This window comes from Phaseolus vulgaris, chromosome 2 (assembly GCF_051622355.1).
Source record: "Phaseolus vulgaris cultivar YP4 chromosome 2, ASM5162235v1, whole genome shotgun sequence".
Taxonomy (NCBI): Eukaryota; Viridiplantae; Streptophyta; class Magnoliopsida; order Fabales; family Fabaceae; genus Phaseolus; species Phaseolus vulgaris.
Window position 1 is genome coordinate 10,553,206 of NC_143499.1, and position 17,385 is coordinate 10,570,590.

The 17,385-nt window shown below is 33.1% G+C and overlaps 1 pseudogene; it reads right to left on the reverse strand.

Moving 5' to 3' along the window:
* Window positions 1-13,439: 13,439 nt before the first annotated feature.
* LOC150028991 (secreted RxLR effector protein 161 pseudogene) lies at window positions 13,440-15,459 on the reverse strand (annotated as a pseudogene).
* Between the last annotated feature and the right edge of the window lie 1,926 nt (window positions 15,460-17,385).

The window sequence follows — 17,385 nt, forward strand, 5'->3', positions numbered from 1 at the left end:
ATATGTTGAACAAGGTGGATTTGATGATTTCCAAACCTGTCATGAAAAATTTGTTGTGTGTGTCTCGTTAGATAGATTTTGAGTTGTTAATATGCATCTAGTTAAGATCCAAGTTCATCTGATTTGAAATATCTTTTGAAAGTTTTGTTTTCCAAATTTGTGTTAATTTTAGTTAGTTGATTCATCTTTTAAATCAGTTGAAATAACTTTTTTTAAGTTTGATGACTACAACAAGTATTTCAGCATAATGATTTATCGTATCAACTGATTGAAAAACACTTAAAGATTTTAAAATAATTTAAAAATAATTTAAAAATGATTTTTTTCTTTTGTGTTTTCTGTTAATAAAAATCAATAAGTTATTTTTTTAAATGAATTGGTTTTTTATGTTGTGATTTCAACAGAAAATAAAAACAATCAGTTTGTTTTAAAAATCAATTAAGTAATTTAACAGAATGTTGCTATAATATTCAAACTGTTTTTAAATTATTTCAACATATTTCATTAAATGATCAAAATGATTTAACCATATTTTAAAGTCTATATAAAGATTGCTTTATGATGATTTTAATAACAACAAGAGAGATTACAAAATACAATTTTTTTCAAAAGAGAAAATCAAAGAGGTTTAGAATCATTCTTGATATCTTGGATCATTGCTACAGTATGAAGTAGGATTTTGGTTTATCTTTTCTTATGTTCTTCATTTGTGTAAGACTCAGGTGTACTCTAAATTCATTCTTTTATACTGTTATGTGTTGCAAACAATTTCAGATAGTGTTTTTGAAACCCGTGCTTTTGTTAAGAGTGTCGTGTGTTCTTGAAGTGTTCAAGATCAATACTCTCGGTTGTTTTGTAATCTGGTTTTGATTGCAGTAGTGAATTCTCAGGGGTGTGCTGAGGAATGGATGAAGCTCTTGGTTAAGAGTGAACCAGTATAATTCCTTTGTGTGAATTCTCTCTTCCCTACTTTGATAATCTATGATATATTCTATTTTTTTGTGTTTTGTGCATAAAACAGTCAGTTGATTTATAAAAAGAGCAAGCTTAAAGTTTTGATTGCAGAACTGTTAATATTTTAATAACTAGTTGAATAGCTAAATCAATTGATTGATTTAATTGATATTTTCAACCTACACTAGTCTTTGAGAAAACTTTATGAACATAGTTGATTCGCTATTGTTTCAAGCCATATATTCTAATAGAATTAACCAAAAAGGTTTAGCCTTCCATGCAGAGGCAAAAATAAGAATAATACAAAAAGGAAAATAAAGCTAGGTTTAGAGTTGTTATGTGGTTATGAAATGCAATCCAAAAGATCTCCTCTTTCTTCCTTTAAAGTATCTTTTATAATATTCTTTTCGTTGCACAAAACCAGATTCAAAATCTGCCTTATGATATTGTTTTACAATTATCAGATGTTTCCTTTCCTGTTTCAGATTATGAAGCAAATACCTACATTCTCAACCATTCTCAGATTTTATTCTTGTTTGTCTTCCACATATATTGTTTCCAATTTTGCTTCAGATTTACACATTGATTGTAGTTGATTTGAGCATTGTTGTGAGAGATATTGTAGAAAATGTTCTTGAATAATAACTTGAAAGTATATTTGCTCTATTGTTGAAGGTTTGTAGAGGAGTTTTAATTGTAGTATTTGAGAGAATATCCTTGCAGAAGATTTGCTTTCTGTTGACTAAAAAGATCTTGCTTTGATGAATCCAAGCTATTATCAAGATTAGGAAGTTGTGTGTTGTCTGATAAGTGTCACAATGAATAATATTTCATACAGAAAGATAGGCATTTATGTACTTTAGTTGATAAAATAGTTGTAATTCAACCCCTAATTTAGGAAATTGAACATTTTTACATATTTTGGGATTATAGGATGAATATGAACGATTTATTCCCAAATTTGTGTTAATTTTAGGAATCTAGGGGAAAATGGAGATAAAAGGGCCAAAAGAGAATGAACAAGTTAAAGACAAGATGAAAAAGACAAAGTTGGAACATTGAAAACTCTCCCAAACTCACCCAAGAGGAACTCACTCAAGACATTCTTAAGCGTGTTCACTCCAGTGAAGTTGGGATTTTTCTTGTAAAACTTGATTAAGCAAGTTATATCTCGCTTAAGCCATATGTCACTTATCCCAATCCCAATTATGTTAAATAGAAGGCGTGAAACATAACCTTAGAAATCATTGGGAGGATTTTGAGAGATAGAAAATCCTAGAGGAGGCAACCGTCAAGAAGAAACACCCTATATCTTCTTTTCTTGCTTTCCATGCTTGTAATGGACAATATGAGTGACTAATTCTTTCCTTTAAGATTGAGAGTAATATGTTCAAACTCTTATGTATTGAAGTGATATATGTTAATAATATTCATTTTTTTTATCGATGATTGGTATTATTATTTTATTCTCAAAGCTTGAAACTATTCATGATTTTGAACCTTAAAGTTTAAAAAGTACTTATGAGTATCTGATCTAAATGATAATGCTTAACATATTTGAATGATAGGAATAGATTTGAAATGTTAAAACCTTTATATTATCTGTTCATAATGATCAGAAGTTTTTATAAATATGCGAGGAATCGATATTTAGGAGACTCTCTTAATAATTTTGTATGCAAGTGCATTAATGTCAATTAAGATGGAATGTTATACATTTTTTTTCATTGAAACTACAAACGAGTAAGAAGGATTAACCACATTCCCAATTTTCCCAATTGACTCATGCAAATCATTTACTTTGCTTTTATTTACTTTTCATGCAAACTTATGTCAATATCTTTCAAATGAAATTATTGTACATATTCTAATACTTAGTGAATGCTACTATTAGGATTTTAAATAACTTTTAGTTGTGGGTTTGATATCCGTCCTTAGTGACAAATTATTACTTTTGACTTAATAGACTTCATAAAAAAGAGTTAGCAGTGTCTTGGTAGATTTTGTGTTATCTCTTTACAATACATTATGATCCAAGTTATCTTCAAAAGTTATCTCTGTGAAAGGTTTTGTTTTCTCAATCTGTTGTATTTTTTAATCAGTTGATTCAAGCTTTATCGGTTAAAACTTTAAAACTACTTCTATTAAAGTCTTCTGACTATAGTAAGTATTTTTAATTGATTGATTTATCTTATCAACAGGATGAAAATACTTAAAGTTTTAAAAACTTTGAAAATGTTTTGTTTTCTATTTTGTATTTTGTATTTTGTATTTTTTGTTTAGTGAAATCAACAAGTTATTTCGATAAAAGAACTGATCTAAATAATGTTGATTTCTTCTGGTAAAAGAAAACAATTAGTTATTTTGAATAATCAATTAAATATTTTTAACAATTTTATGTTATTATTGTTGGGTTCAATAGTGTCAAAGTTCAAGAGGGAGGGTGAATTGACCTTTTAAAAGTTTCGCACAGAATCAGATTTTGTCATAGTACACAAAATAAATCGATTTATTTAGCAATGAAAAAATTTAATTTTATACTGTTTATGTACTTTAAGATGTTTATCCCAGTTGAATAAAATTTGATTTTAAGATTGAATTAGATGATCTATAGGCAAAGTTCAAATTGATTTTTGCAAAATTAAAAATAGTGAGCTTCAGCAGTTCATCACAACCTTTGAATACAAAGCCAATGCTTGTTTTTCTTTTTAAAATCACTTGACAGATTGAATTAACCTTCACAGAGCATGAAATTCACTGATGTTTCACCACATATAGATTTATGCAGAAGTTCTTTAGAAAAATCAAGAACAGTATGTTGAAGATGGTTGCTGCCCCTTCAAGACTTGTGTTTGTTGAAGCCATTTGTGTAAATTTCATTTGTATTTTCTTTTGCTTTAAGAATGTCTTAGGTATAGTTTAGAGGTTGTTTATAGTAAACTTTTTGCTAGGTAACTCACCTCTTAACCCCTGACCATGTGATAAGAGCAAGCACAAGTTTTCTGAAACTATTTTTCACATGTTTTGCAAAAACACCCTTACTGCATAAAAAAATAAATCTGTTCTTTTCTAAATGAATAGATTCATTTTTTAAACTGATGCATTGACTAAGGCCTTTGAAAATCAGGTTTTGTGCATCAAGTATTTTGACTAAGTCTTCACTCTCTCAAAACGACTGTGTTTCAATAGTTAAGTTTTTTCTGTTATCATTTTGAAAAATAAATCGGTTCATCTGTAAATGAATGAATTCTTTTTAGTCTGGTGCCATGTGTATCTTAAAAGCTTTTTTCGTTTTATCCTTGCACCAGTGTGTTTGACTAAGTCTCCTTCACATAACAGATTCTCTAACTGCTTTTGAAAATAAGTTTGTTCATTTTATTTTCAATGTGTTCTTTTTATAACAACTTTAACTGTTTCTTGAAAATCTGTTATAAGTTGTTTTTCTATAAAAAGAAAACTTGTTCCTGCGTTTAAGAGCGAATCATACAATTGAAGAAACAAGTTTTACAACAGAGAATTAAGGATTTACAGAGAATTAGCATGTGTTCTTGAAAAATTTTACAAATCAAAAGTGTGCTTGTTCTTGGTTGGCTCTAAGGCTTTGTTAGAGGTGCGGCTACTATGTGAGCAATCTGTTCTACTGGTCTAAGGCAGATTTCTGCATCCTCTATCAGGTGTATTCGTTTCATATCTCATTTCTTGTAAAAGTGTGATTGTAAACTCTTCTTGATAGGGTTTCTTGAAGAGTGTGTGTGCTGAAATAGTGTTTTTCAGCAAGTGTGCCAAGTTTCTTGTAGGGTTCAAGAACAGTGGTGGTGTAAGTGTGTTTGGTACGTTTTGTTTAGTGGATTTCACCTTGGATTAAGTGAGACTGAATGTAGCTCATTTGAGTGACCCAGTATAACTGTTGTGTGTTCATTTCTCTTCATCCTTGCACTCAAATTCTTGCTTATCTGTTAATCTGTCTAAAATTGAATCTATTCAATTAAAAATAAATATGTTCTTTCTGGGCTTCTTCATTCTGTTCTTATTTTCTGGAAAATCAGTTTGGTTTTGTTAAGAAGATATATGAACTGTTAATTACAAATGGAACTGTTTGATTGTGATAGGTTACCCAATTGATTGTCAAGCTAATAATTGAACCTTTATCACTTGCTTAAAAAATTGAAGGTCACTGATTCTGTTTTACATAATATCCTCTTAAAATCAGTGTGTGTATAGCTTGCAAATCAATCTGCATAATTTCAAGAATTACTTTACTGGTATAAACGCTTTAATACATAAACAGTGTAAAAATAAATCTGTTCATTGCTAAATAAATCGATTTATTTTCTATGTACTGTGATAAAACTTGAATATGCGCGAAAGTTTTAAAAGGTCAATTCACCCCCCTCTTGAACTTTGGCATTTTTGAACCCAACACAGTATATTCGTGCCCAGAAAGAACGGATTCAATTACAATTGAACAAATTTATGTCTTGAAAATTTAGTTTATTCAGCAGTTATTGAGTGTAGAGATTAAGAGAGAATGAACACAAGCAATTATACTGGTTCACTCCTATGAGCTACATCCAGTCTTCACCTAATCCAAGGTGAAATTCACTAAATCACAATTCAAACAATTACAAACACCACTGTTCTTGAACCCTATAAGAACATGACAAACCTTGTTGAAAAACAGTATTCCAGCACACACAACTCTTCAAGACACCCTATCAAGAAGAGTTTACAACCACACTTTTACAAGAAATGAAATATGAAACGAATACAGCTAATAGAGGATGCTGAAATCTGCCTTAGTCCAGTAGAACAGATTGCTCACATAGTAGCAGTTGTTGAATCAAGTGTGTTCAAGCTTTGAAGAATCCAAACCCTTTGAAGGATGATGAAAGGCTAGCTATGCTTGCTATTGTTGAGCTGTCTTTTAGTTAGGATCTGGGGTAGATTTTATGTATAATCCACTCTTGATTGAATCCAAAGCATAAGTATTCTCAATCTTTTTAAAAGAAAAGTGTTTTTCAAACTAAGTAAAAAACAACCTCTTGTTTTGTCGAAACAACCGATTGTTTTATACTTGGGAGTTTTTAGAAAGGTTGAAAACTGTTTTCAATGGTTGACTTGCTTTCAAAACCAAAACAACCGATTGATTCGTGGAAACAACCGATTGTTTGTTTTGGTACCATAACATAAAACCGTTTTGTGCTTTGACTGAGCATTAAATGATTTTCTAACTGTTTACGCTCCAGTTTTTAATGCTTTGACCAATCTTTAAATGCAATGAATAGTTTGTTAAGATTTGATAACAAACAACAACTTTGATTATATACAGAAAAACAAATTTGAGTTTTTCCAGAGATTGAGATTTTGAAAAGTTGAGAATTGCTTAGAGATTGAGTTTGATCAATGAGTGTGAGATAAGATTTTTCATCTTGTATTGATTTCAGATTTGTTTTGTAACAAGTGTAATCCTTTGTATCTTTTGAAAGAAACCTTTGTGTGTTTGCTGAGAAGTGATGTGTGTTCTTGAGGGGATCAAGATCAACATTCTTAGTGTTGTTGTGCTGGACCAAAAGGAGTGTGTGTCTTGAGGGGATCAAGGTCACTTCTTTTGTTGTGTTGTAAGTAATCTAGGGTTGATTGCTTAGTGGATTCCCCAGTGGTTTCTGGGAAGACTGGATGTAGCTCTGGGTTTAGAGTGAACCAGTATAAACCTCTGTGTGCATTCTCTCTATCCTTAATCTCTTTAAATTCAGTTTTTATATTTGTGAACTGTAATAAACAACCGATTGTTTCTGCGAAACAACCGACTGTTTTTCTAGTGCTGTGTTTTTTGCTTTGTGTTTTGGCAAACTGATTTCCTTATCAATTGTTTCTCGAAGTAATTTCATTCTTGGCTTAAAAGTTTGCGAAAATCCTCTTTAAACCATTCACCCCCCCTCTAGTTTAAAGCCATACTTTCTAACAATTGGCATCAAGAGCTTGGTTCTTGAAATTTATTCAAGTGTGATCCTAAAACTGTTTTTAATGGCTGAAAAGTTTTCTTTTGGGGAATGTGCATGTTTAAACAAACCACCTTTGTTTTGTGGTATGAAATACAATTTGTGGTGCATAAGAATGAAATTCTTTGTTGAATCTATGGATAGAAAAATCTGGAATGCTATTACAAATAACTATCTCATGCCTATATCTGAAAATGATTCTTCTGAAACAGAGCATATTGATTGTGTAGCAATGAACATCATTGTATCTGCACTTGATTCTAATGAATGGCCCAAGGTTTCAGAATATAGGTCTGCCAAAGAAATGTGGAATACCCTTGAAGAGTATCACAAGAATCCCAGAAGTGCCTTGATGGAAAAAGAAGAATCTTTTGCCGAATCTTTCTCTTCAGAATCCAAAAAGAAGGGTCATATTAAAACTGAATGTCCCAACAAAACGAAGAGAAACTTCAAGAAGCATGAGAAGAAGAGAAAATCAAGAAGAGCTTATAATGATAAAAGCTCATCATCAAGAAAGGAAGAAAAGGCAAACTTATGCTTGATTGTTGAAGGAGATGGTGAATCTTGCAGCTTAAGCGAGGTAAGTTCATGTGCTTCTTTAAATGAACAAAATTATAGTGAATTGGTTGAAGCTTTTCAAGAAACTCACGATGAAGCTAATCGATTTGTTCTTTAAACAACCGATTGAAAGAACTTAACAGTTGGCTGGAAAAAAGAGTGAAGGCACTTGAAGAAGAGCTGTAAAAATCTAAAAAGGATTTTAAAAATCTTGAAACACATTTCAAAAACTCTTCTTGCAAGTTTGACACTCTCATTTGCGAAAATTGTAAAAACCTAGAGAAGAAAGTGCATTACCTTGTTAACACCGTGGATAAGCTTTCAAAAGGAAAATCTAACTTTGAGAATGTCTTGGCATCTCAAAACTGTGTTTTTGGAAAAGCTGGTTTAGGTTTTAATCCACAAAACAAACAAGATAAGTTTTCAATTTTTTTTTCAAGAAAGCCAGTAAAATAACCGATTGTTAAGTCGAAACAACCGGTTGTTACATGCTTTTACTGCATGAAAAAGGGCCATTCGGTTAGATTCTGCAAAATAAGAAAGTTTTCTGTTCCAAGAGGCTTCATGAAATAGATTCCTAAAGGATGTGAGGTTTCAAATGAGAAAAAGAAATCAATTGGACCCACATTTGTGAAGGGGCCAAATCTTGTTGCTTGAACTCATGTTTGTGTTGGAAATCTAAAGAAGTGTGAGGGACTGAGTCAACTGATCAAGTTCTTGGAAGAAAAAGATCAACATTGAAGCTGAATCAATGTTCTGTATCTGTCCAAAGGCTCTCAATGATCAAAAGAGGCTTCTTGATCACAAAGCAGATGGCTCATTGAAAGAACATCATAAAGGATAAGACCTTCCTTATCTCTAACCTTTACTCTTGTTCAAGACTATATTCATGTTTAAATATCTCTTTTAAATGTTCAAATTCATCTGCTTTGAACTCTTTCTGCTTAAAATTAAAAATTCAAACTCAGTTTTACTGCTGCAGAAAAACAACCGATTGTTTCCTCGAAACAACCGATTGTTTTGGTCTGACAGCACTGTGAAGAAATAAATTTAATTCTTTTTTGAATTTCTATCTGTTGCAGATCAAATTTAAAGAAAGAATCCTTGGTTAATGACCTGTGTTGAAAGCTGATCATGCTCAGAAAGAAGTTACAATAGTCATAAAGGAAAATTTAAGAGCTTTTATGACTAGTCAAAGATCACATGTGATGACCATGTGATTTTCTGCTTTTTCTGTGCAGGGCTTGGTCAAGTCTTTTCTCTCTGAAAATCTGGAACCCATTCATGTCACTGAATGCTTTATGATTTTGTTTTTGCTATAAAATCTGTTGCAGCTTATCTCTTTCACAAGAACAACCAATTGGACCATTTCTTGCAACATCTCTTGCAATTCTTGTGTGTGTTTTTTTTTTCTGCTTCTTCTCTGCCATCATGGAATCAACTCCTCCCACCTCAAAGAGAGTTAAAACCAGAGCAGTAAGATCTGGAGGAAGACTAGAAGGATAGTTTTCTGGAGATAATGATCTAATTGAAAGGTATAGGTTTGAGACTAGCACAAAAGTGATAAACAACCCAAAAGTTGTTTCCTTTGATTGGCTATAAAGCCAAAAGCTGGATAATCTAAGGAAGCCGCTCAAAGATCAATCTCTCAGAAGGTTCTTGGAGATGAAGAGGAACATCTACCCAGATTTGATTAGAGTGTTCTACACAAATCTTAAATTTGAGGGAAACAACCTTATCTCTCATGTGAAGGGTGTAGATATGGAGATCACCTATGTTGTGTGGACTGCAGTGGCGGGTCTGAAGTATTCCGGCCTCAGAATCAACAAAGGGAACCTTGGTGTAGTGGAGGATTTCAACAAAGTCCAATACTACAAGAGCTATTTGACGAATCAAAATGCTCAAGTTAGGACTTGTTCGGTTGGAGGTTTGAGGCTTGATGAAAGGTTGCTCGCCCTTATTGTGACTCGGATTCTAACTCCAAGGGGGAGCAGTCATTCTGTTCTTACAGAGGAAGACCTTGTGTGTATCTACTGCATAATGAAGAAGATCAGAATCAATTGGATCCACATCATCAAGGAATACATGAAAAAGGCAATGAGGTTAAGTGACTATCACTATCCATATGTTGTTTTGATTTCTAAGTTTTTGTTGTATTTTGAAGTGAACCTGGAAGATGAGACATCTGAGTTGGTCAAGTCAACTCAAGAGATGAACAATGGATCTCTCAGCAAAATGGGATTCACCAAAATAGGTGGCAAATGGATAAGCAAAGATGGTGACCATGGTGTCTCATCAAGTGCTGCTGCTGATCATGATGAAGAGGAGCATGCTGCTGATATGGATTTTCGACATGAAGATCATCCTGAAACAAATCAAGTTGCTGGACCCAGTGCTGGAAATCAGGAAGAAGGAATGCCAACCATGTATTTTTTTGAGAGATACATGATCAATAGGCTTGATGGATTTGTGGAGAATCAGAGAAATCTCCATGATCTGGGTATAAGCAACTTCCAGAGCATTGATAACAAGTTCAACGGCATGGATGCATGCTTCATGACATTGGATGAACAGATTGAAGCTGTTCAGAATCAGATTTTTGATCTACAATATGCCAAAGATGATTGAAGAATAAAAACAGCCGGTTGATATTTGGGAACAACCGATTGTTTTTGGTGTTGTATCAATATTTCTGTTTTCTGCTTCTGCTCTTTAACTCTGTTTTATCAAGAACAATTATCTTTTTATCTCTTCTTTTTGTCTATATATGAAGATAAATAGGGGGAGATTTATGTTGTGTGTTTGTTCGTTATTATTTTTCTGCAAAACAGTTGTATGGTTGAAACCTTATAGGTTTTTGCTCTGATATTCTGTTTCTGTGCTAACCAAATATCAGAAGTTCTATGCTTTGCTTAAAATTGTGTCTTGCAAGAACTTCTTCAGATTCCATCAATCCAACACAAGCAATCAGGGATTTGTCTTCATCAAATAGGGGGAGATTACTGAATCAAGTGTGTTCAAGCTTTGAAGAATCCAAACCCTTTGAAGGATGATGAAAGGTTAGCTGTGCTTGTTGTTGCTGAGCTGTCTTTTAGTTAGGATCTGGGGTAGATTTTATGTATAATCCACTCTTGATTGAATCCAAAGCATAAGTATTCTCAATCTTTTTAAAAGAAAAGTGTTTTTCAAACTAAGTGAAAAACAACCTGTTGTTTTGTCAAAACAACCGATTGTTTTATACTTAGAAGTTTTTAGAAAGGTTGAAAACTGTTTTCAATGGTTGACTTGCTGTCAAAACCAAAACAAAAGATTGATCCGTGGAAACAACCGATTGTTTGTTTTGGTACCATAACAGAAGACTGTTTTGTGCTTTGACTGAGCATTAAATGATTTTCTAACTGTTTACGCTCCAGTTTTTAATGCTTTGACCAATATTTAAATGCAATGAATAGTTTGTTAAGATTTGATAACAAACAACAACTTTGATTATACACAGAAAAACAGATTTGAGTTTTTCAAGAGATTGAGATTTTGAAAAGTTGAGAATTGCTTAGAGATTGAGTTTGATCAAAGAGTGTGAGATAGGATTTTTCATCTTGTATTGATTTCAGATTTGTTGTGTAACAAGTGTAATCCTTTGTATCTTTTGAAAGAAACCTTTGTGTGTTTGCTGAGAAGTGCTGTGTGTTCTTGAGGGGATCAAGATCAACATTCTTAGTGTTGTTGTGCTGTACCAAAATGAGTGTGTGTTTTGAGAGGATCAAGGTCACTTCTTTGGTTGTGTTGTAAGTAATCTAGGGTTGATTGCTTAGTGGATTCCCCAGTGGTTTCTGGGAAGACTGGATGTAGCTATGGGTTTAAAGTGAACCAGCATAAACCTCCGTGTGCATTCTCTCTATCCTTAATATCTTTAAATTCAGTTTTTATATTTGTCAACTGTAATAAACAACTGATTGTTTCTACGAAACAACCGATTGTTTTTCTGGTGCTGTGTTTTTTGCTTTGTGTTTTGGAAAACTGATTTCCTTATCAATTGTTTCTCGAAGTAATTTCATTCTTGGCTTAAAAGTTTGCGAAAACCCTCTTTAAACCATTCACCCCCCTCTAGTTTAAAGCCATACTTTCTAACAGTAGCACCTCTAAGCAAGCCTTAGAACCAACCAAGAACAAGCACACTTTTTGATTTGGAAAATCTTTTAAGAACACATGCTAATTCTCTGAAAATCCTTAGTTCTCTGTTTGTAAAACATGTTTTCTCAATTGAATGATTAACCTTTAAACGCAAAAACAAGCTCTCCTTTTATAGAGAAACAACTTATAACAGATTTTCAAAAAACAGTTAAAGCTGTTATAAAAGAACATATTGAAAATAAAATGAACAGATTTATTTTCAAAAGCAGTTAGAGAATCTGTTATGTGAAGGAGACTTAGTCAAACACCCTGGTGCAAGGATAAAATGAAAAAAACCTTTTAAGGTAAAGATGGCACCAGACTAAAAAGAATCACTTCATTTACAGATGAACAGAAACTTCTTAACAAGTAAAACACAGTCGTTTTGATGGATTGAAGATTTAGTTAAAATACTTGATGCACAAACCATGATTTTCAAAAATACTTAATCAAAGCATCAGCTCAAGAAAAAGAATATATTCATCTAGAAAAGAACAGATTCATTTTTTATGCAGTAAGGATATTTTTGCAAAACATGTGAACAACAGTTTCAGAAAACTTGTGCTTGCTCTTATCACATGGTATCGGGTTAAGAGGTGAGTTACCTAGAAAAAAGCCTACTCTAAACAACCTCTAAACTATACCTAAGACATTCTTAAAGCAAAAGAAAATACAAGTGAATTTTACACAAGTGGCTTCATCAAACACATGTCTTGAAGGGGCAACAACCATCTTCAACAATTATAATCAAACAAATTTAAATTGATACAACTGTTTTCATAAATTGATCAAACCGTTTTTGCAATCATTAAAACCTTATATTAAAAAATAATCTGAACATTTCAAGAAGCAAATTTTAAAAGAGACATAAAAGAAAGTTTTGAAATTGTTCTTGGAGATTATTTTTTGCTTTTTTGATCTTTCTTGTGCTTTGATAAAGGTTTTCTCAATTTGAATATTTTTGTGTCTGATCTGTAATCTCCTAAGTGTTCCCAAACCTTTATTTTTGTCTTTGTATTCTTTTGAAGCAGATTCATATAGGGTTTCTTGATATTTGCTAAGTTGTTGAAAGTGAGTGTCCTTGTAGGGTTCAAGAACTAAACTCTTGGTTGTATCTTTTCTAAAATTTGTGCTTGGTTTAGTGAATTCTCAGTTGTTTTATAGGTGACCGGGTGTAGCTCTGGTGTAAGAGTGAACCAGTATAAATCATTTGTGCTTATCCCTTTCTCCCTCTCTCATTATTACTTTATCTGCAATTTTTGAGTTTTCTGCCTATATTTGAATCGGTTTATATTTTATTTATATGCTTACTGTTCTTTTATAATCGGTTGAACAAAGAAATCAATCTGTTGATTTTATTAAATTTTCAATGTGACTCAATCTTTTCCGAAAATCTTTTGAAAATCAATTAACACCTCTCTTGTTTTAGGCCAACAATTCTAACACTTTCAATTTTTTTTCTAAGATATTTGCAGATTTTGTTTCATGTTTTGATTCAAAAGAAGCAACTTGGATTAAAAACAAAAAATTAATAGAAATAATTATTAAGGACCAAATAAACCGAATTAGAAGAATATTAATTAAAATAGCGAATTTATTCAAGATTATAGTCCAAAAAACAAAAAATTAATAGAAATAATTATTAAGGACCAAATAAACCGAATTAGAAGAATATTAATTAAAATAGCGAATTTATTCAAGATTATAGTCCAACAATCTATGTTTTAAAGCAATTAAGTGTGAGTAAATTTATGCTCATCAAACATCTATGCCATAAGGAAAAAAGCCACCCATATTACCATTTATTCTGAGAGATAGCATAACTGAAGAAAGAATAACTTGGATCAATTTCGAGAATGTTTCATGAAAACCTAACTGCTTTAGAACCAATTGTAATAAATCCTAGTTAAACGTATCAAACAATTTATGCATATCGATCTTAAAAGAAATGTTTCCCCATTTACTTTCTTAGACAACATATTTATAGTTGTAGAGGTAATATGTTTGTGTTGCATAAACTCGTACTGATTGGAAGAGATAATCCTAGAAGCAATAACAACCAACATATCAACCAAAATTTTGGAAAGAAATTTTAAAGCAAAAATGAGCCACAATAATAGGTTTGAAATTCTTAATAGAATAAACTTTGGTAGTTTTGGGAATCAGGGAAACAATAATAGAATTCATTTTTTACAAAATTCAATTGTATATGAAGAATTACTTAACAATATTACAAACATCAGTGCCAATAATATCCCAACAAGCATGATAAAAAGAACCACCAAAACTATTTGACCCTAGAGAACTGTTAGCATTAAGGTTAAACACCGCATGCTTAATGTAGGGATTTCGTGTGTGGAAGCGTGATAATTTCAACCAAAGATTATGAGAAATTAAAGTAACAAGTAAAGTGAGAATGATACCAGAATTTTTAGGTGGAAAACCCCTTTAAATAGAGGTAAAAAACCACTGGCGAGAAAGCCAAAAACTTCCACTATAATGGTACTGGGAGTACAATGAATTCCTCTTAAACAAATTTTGTCTATATGGGTTAAACACTTACACCCTAGAGTAGAAATAAAGAGTATAGGAAAAGAGAGAGGAAACATGTGTATGTTGCTGTTTGTTGTGTGTTACATTGCTTGAAGGAAGCCACTATATATAGTGGTTCTAGGAGACAACAGTAATAAATACAATTAATGGTAATTAACCTCCCATTGATTGCAATTGATTGTGGCAATTAACCTCCCATTGATTGCAATTGATTGTGGCAATTAACCTTTCATTGATTGCAATTGATTGCGGCAATTAACCTCCCATTGATTGCAATTGATTGTGGCAATTAACCTCCCTTTAATAACAATTAATTATTAACGGTAAGTACCCTCCCATTTATGCCAAGATAATGGTAAAGGTGAGTCATAACCCACAAATCTCCACCTTGACTTGCCTTTGACTGGAACACTCTCTCGCCATGAAGCCTTGATTAAGTATGGATAATACCAGCTAAGTTCAGGCAATGATCGATCTTAGCCGATGGAAGTGGCTTGGTCAACATGTCTGCAGGATTTTCGGTCGTATGAATTTTTTCAACAATTATATCTGCTGTATCAACAATGTCTCGGATAAAATGGTGTTTAATTTCATTGTGCTTGGTCCTTGAGTGATACTTACTATTTCTGGTTAAGTGGACAACACTCTTATTATCACAAAATATAACAAGAACATCTTGTTGAAGACCAAGTTCACTTACCAAGCCTCGAAGCCATATAGCCTCTTTCATACCTTCTGTAGCAGCGATATATTCTGCTTCAGTGGTGGACAAAACTGCAATGGCTTGAAGTGAAGAATACCAGGTGATAGCAGACCTACATAGAGTAAAGATGTAAGCTGAAAGTGACCTTCTCCGATCTAAATCACCACCATAGTCAGCATCAACATTGCCAACTGCTCCTCTGGGATCGGCTCTATGTTGATCAAATACCAAACCAAGATCTGGAGAATCTTTCAGATAACGAAGTATCCATTTAACGGCTTCCCAGTGTGCCTTGCCTGGACTATGCATGAACCTGCTAACAATGCTAACAACATAAGCTAAATTAGGTCTAGTACATACCATTGCATACATGAGACTTCCAATTGCATTTGAATACGGGACACGTGACATGCGTGTTTTGTCCTCGTCTGATTTTGGAAACTGATCCGATGACAACTTGAAGTGGGCGACCATTGGAGTATTAACAGCTTTGCAATCTCGCATTCCAAATTTGTCAAGCATCTTAAGAACATACTTTTTGCCGATCAAAAACAAAAAAAAAAATAAAAATCTTAAGAACATACTTCTTTTGTGATAGAAAAAGTTTTCCAGCTTGACGATCTTTGCTGATCTCCATTCCCAAAATTTTCTTGGCAGGACCTAAGTCCTTCATATCAAATTCACTGCTAAGCTGAGCCTTTAACTTGTTAACTAAAAATTTATCTCTTGCAGCAATCAACATATAACAACAAGTATATAAATGACCCATCAGATGTCTTTTGAAAATAGACACAATTATCATAGCTACTTTTGGAGTAGCCATGTCCAACCATGAAAGAATCAAACCTCTTATACCATTGTCTTGGTGATTGCTTCAAGCCGTAGAGAGATTTCTTCAAACGACACACATGGTCCTCCTTTCCAGGAACAACGAAGCCCTCAGGCTACTGGATGTAAATCTCTTCCTCAAGATTACCATGAAGAAAAGCAGTTTTCACATCTAACTGTTCCAGCTCCAAATCATACAAAGCAACTAAAGCAAGTAATATACGTATTGAAGTATGACGAACAACAGGAGAAAATACTTCATTAAAGTCAATACCTTTCTCTTGATCAAAACCTCTTACAACAAATCTTGCTTTATTCCTTGTACTCTCAACACCAGGGATCCCTTCTTTTCTCTAGAAGATCCACTTGCAACTAATGACTCGTTTTCCTTCTGGTAACTTCACCAATTCCCATGTTTCATTTTTGAGAAGACTCTCAACTTCTTCTTGCATAACAACAATCCACTTTGATTAGTCATCACCAGAGATAGCTTCAGAGTAATTCTTGGGTTCACCTTCTTCACCCATCTCTTGTGCAATAGTTAAAGCATAAGCAATGTTGGCAGATTCTGCAATTAATCTTTGAGTCAGTTTTCTTGGTCTCTATTGTGGAAGTTCTTGAGCCATAGACCACGGCTGTGGTAATCCTCGTCGTTTAGGTGGACATTGCTCATGTGGACTCAAATGTTCATTTGTACCATCAATAGTAGTGAGTTGATCATCTTGAGTACTAGAGGAATTGGGAACATTTTCCTCATGAGCAGGTGTTTTAATCTCAAACTCCACCTTTTCTCGAGCATCTTCCTGGTCACCTGTATCAATTGAGGAAATGACAGTATCTTTTACAGAAGAAAGCATAACATTTTCATTAAAGGTCACATTCCGACTGTGAATTACTTTGTGAGATTCTGGGTCATATAAACGATAGCTTTAACCCCTGAGCCATAACCCAAGAAAATGCACTTCTTAGCACGAGGTTCTAATTTTCCCTCGTTTACATGAGAATAAGCAGGACAACCAAATATTTTAAGATTAGAATAATCAACAGGGTTACCTGACCAAACTTCATCTGAAATGTTGCAATCAATTGATCTGTTAGGAGAGCGGTTTATCAGATAACATACCGTTGAAGCTGCTTCAGCCCAAAAAGATTTGCTCAAACCAGAATGGGAGAACATGCAACGAACTCTCTCCAGGATAGTTCTATTTATTCTTTCTGCAACCCCGTTCTGTTGTGGAGTACTTGGGATGGTGAAGTGTCTGGAAATGCCTTCCTTCTTGCAGAAATCATTGAATTCATTCAAACAAAAATCAAGGCCATTGTCTGTCCTTAACCTCTTTATCTTCTTGCCAATCTGATTCTCAATCAATAATTTTCACTCTTTAAAAGTGGAAAATGCTTCATTCTTATGTTTGAGAAAATACACCCACAGTTTTCGTGAGAAGTCATCAATAATTGTCATCATATAACGACATTTACCTCTGGAGGGAACTTTTGACGGACCCCAAAGATCCGAATGAATATAATCCAAAGTACCTTTGGTTCTGTGTACGGCTTTAGAAAAACTAACCTTTTTCTGCTTACCAAAAATGCAATGTTCACAGAAATCAACCTTTCCAG